The following is a 3,207-nucleotide window of genomic DNA, read 5'->3' as shown; positions in this document are numbered from 1 at the left end:
TCTCTTCTCTTCGCCCTTTGCCTGTTGGAAGCTTATGCTCTCCCTCTCAAGAGCATTAAAGCTTTGCTGCAGAAGGATCCTGTTTGTGTGCCGCGTCTTTTCTTGCTGGCGAGAAGGTAGCGCGGGACACAGACCCCCCATGGGGCCAAGTGAAATTTCATTTCAAGAGCAACAAGGCATTGCTGAACCTGCTTCCCAGTTTTAACACCAACTGCTGAGGCTTTATTCAAAAGAATTCACTGAGAATGACAGGGTCTAGCCAGCAAATGGTTTATAGACCATTAACTTCAGAATAAACCACGTAGAAGAAAGGAAAACCAATCCACACTGAGATTCTGTTAACTTTCCATCTTTATTCAAAACAATTCTTCAAGGCTGAGCCTGGTGACACATTCTATAATTTCATTGCTTAGGAGACAGAAGCAACAAGCTAAGAAGTTCAAAGTCACCCTTGACTGTACAGTAAATGAAGACTCAGTCTTGGTGCCTTCATTAGGATTACTAATGCTATGATGAACTATCATGACCAAAAGCAAGTTGGGGAGGAAAGGGTATATTCAGCTTACACTTCCATGTTGTAGTCCACCACTGAAGGAAGTCAGGACAGGAACTCAAAAAAAAAAAAAAAAAACAAAACAAAAAAAAAANAAAAAAAAACAAAAAAAACAAACAAACAAACAAAAAAAACCCTGGAACCTGCTACATGGAGGAGCTGGTGCAGAGGCCGTGGAGGAATGCTGCCTACTAGCTTGCTTATAATAGCTTGGTCTGCCTGCTTTCTTACAAAACCCAGGACCACCAGTCAGGGATGTCACAATAGGCTGGGTTCTCCCCCATCAATCACTAATTAAGAACATGCTCTATAGCTGGATATTTTAGAGGCATTTTATCACTTAAGATTTTTCTCCTTTCGAATGACTCTAGCCTGTATCAAGTTGACATAAAACTAGCCATTACACTGGGCTACACATGACCTTGTTTCATGAATATACATCATATACATATACACCTACATCTGCATCATCTATATCCTCTACATCTGCATCTACAGCTATGTATACATCAAATACATTTATATTTACATACACATCACATACATTTACATCATATACGTGTACATAAATATACATACGTATACATACAAACACATACATATACATATAAGAGAGAAAATCTTTAAAAAGGAGTTTAGGGCAGGAATAGTTCAGGAGGTTAACAGGGATAAATATACCAAGTAACAAGGCTGAGGAACCGAGTGCCATGCCCATGTGTTAAAGAGGAGGAACTGTTCATGCCTGCAAGATGTCTTCTAACCTCCAAAGTCATGCTGTAGCACATGTACATGTACACCCATACACACATGCACAGCCACATTAAATAAATAAATAAGCAAATAAACAAACAGGGGTTCAGCCCAATAACACCAGGACTATTGACTCCACTCGAGCTGTTGCTATAAAACTTTCTTCTCTCATCTCCTCCCCAGCTCTTCAATAGGCTTTTAACTCATGAATGCTAAGTGTATTCATATGTTAAATGGGAACAATGCTAATATCTACTGTCCATTCTTACAATAATATCTCCAGAAGATAGAGCAGCCCCATTATGCGCAAGTTCTGTAAAAGCGCTGTGTAAGTTTAAAGTAAGAACATGGTCTGGAACTGGAGAGATGGTTCAGTGGTTAAGAGCACTTGCTGTTCTTCCAGAGGACCTGAGTTCGCTGCCAGCACAGATACGGCAGCTCACAACCACCTATGACTCTAGTTCCAGGGAATAACATGCTTTCTTCTATCCTATGTGGGACTTCACACATTTAGCACACAGACACACATGTGGTAAACCACCCACGTACATAAATGTTTTTAAAATCATGGAACCTGGCCCGCTTGTGAAATCAGAAAATATCTCCTCAGTGAAATGTTCAGAGTAACCCTCAATCCAGGCAGATATACATAACAGAAACACATCAATCTGAGGAGAAGCCCACATGATGTGTGACTGAAAATGTGCAAGACTGACAATCTCTCTGAACAGCATAAAGGGAAAAGATGAATAGCTGGGTGGTGCCAGCCAGCCAAGTGTTCAAGAAGGAGAACATGATCTTGGCGTAAAATTGTTTGAAAGAGGAGAACAGCATTACATGTAAAATGAATCTCTTGTAATTTCTCAATAAGCATCAGTTTATAGTCCTGGAAAATCCTGTAATTGGAAAAAAGGACTTGCAAGATCATGTGTTAAAATGGAAATATCATTAACCATATGTCTTTACTATAACATATTAAACAAACATTTCTCTGTCATCTTCTAGCTCAAGTCTGCAAGGTAACTTTGACTGAGAATTTGTCACTTGTCATTCCCAAATGGCCCTCACAGGAAATTTATCAGTGTCTCAAGCTTGAGTCTCAATCTAAAACTTAGGTGTCAAATGAATATAACTATCTGTATTAATTACTTTTCTATCTGTTAAATATAACTTTCAAAAACAGCTTATAGGAGGGAGAATTGATTTCACCTTGAGATTTTAGATGCCACAGTCCATCATAATAGAGATGAACTGGCAAAGTGACTTGTGCTAGAGCAGGGCCACATGGTGGCTGGAGAACTTAGCAGCACTTGTACCCATGTCACAAGCCAAGAGTCAGTGTATAGTCAAAATCAGAAGCAGGTGTAACCTTCAAATGCCTCACTCTGGAAACTTGTTTTTATCAAATAGGCCTACATTACAGTGGTTCCACACATTTCCAAAACAGTACTACCAGTTGGGAAGCTCCATGATCTTGTGGGCAGAACTCAGTATTTAAGCTGAAATGTTTTAATGTTTTTAATGACTCAATCTAAGTTAAATATAGAGAGCATAATCTCCAAAGGACTTCCTTTGTATCAAAGCAGCAACAGAAGTAGAATTCCAGGTTCTCAATGTCATCTAAGTAAGTAGAGATGCCTAACACCCTGACTGGTTCATGTAAGTGAGCCCGTATTCCATGGTCTTCATTCAGCCTCAAGACTTATTTCTTCTACTTGCCAGCTCTAATAATCTTCTGCTGTTGTAATGTCTGCCATTTCTTCTCTAGAGTCTGTCCACCATGCCAGGGCCACATCTAACACAAGCTTTTTGCTATTCTTTGTTTTCCACTAGTACCAAACTACTTGAGACCTACTTGTACAGCTCTCTCCCTCTCCCTCTCCCTCTCCCTCTCCCTCTCCCTC

Source organism: Mus pahari, chromosome 8, assembly GCF_900095145.1.
Source record: "Mus pahari chromosome 8, PAHARI_EIJ_v1.1, whole genome shotgun sequence".
Taxonomy (NCBI): Eukaryota; Metazoa; Chordata; class Mammalia; order Rodentia; family Muridae; genus Mus; species Mus pahari.
The sequence above is the reverse complement of the archived record's forward strand: the minus strand, read 5'-3'. Positions refer to the sequence as shown.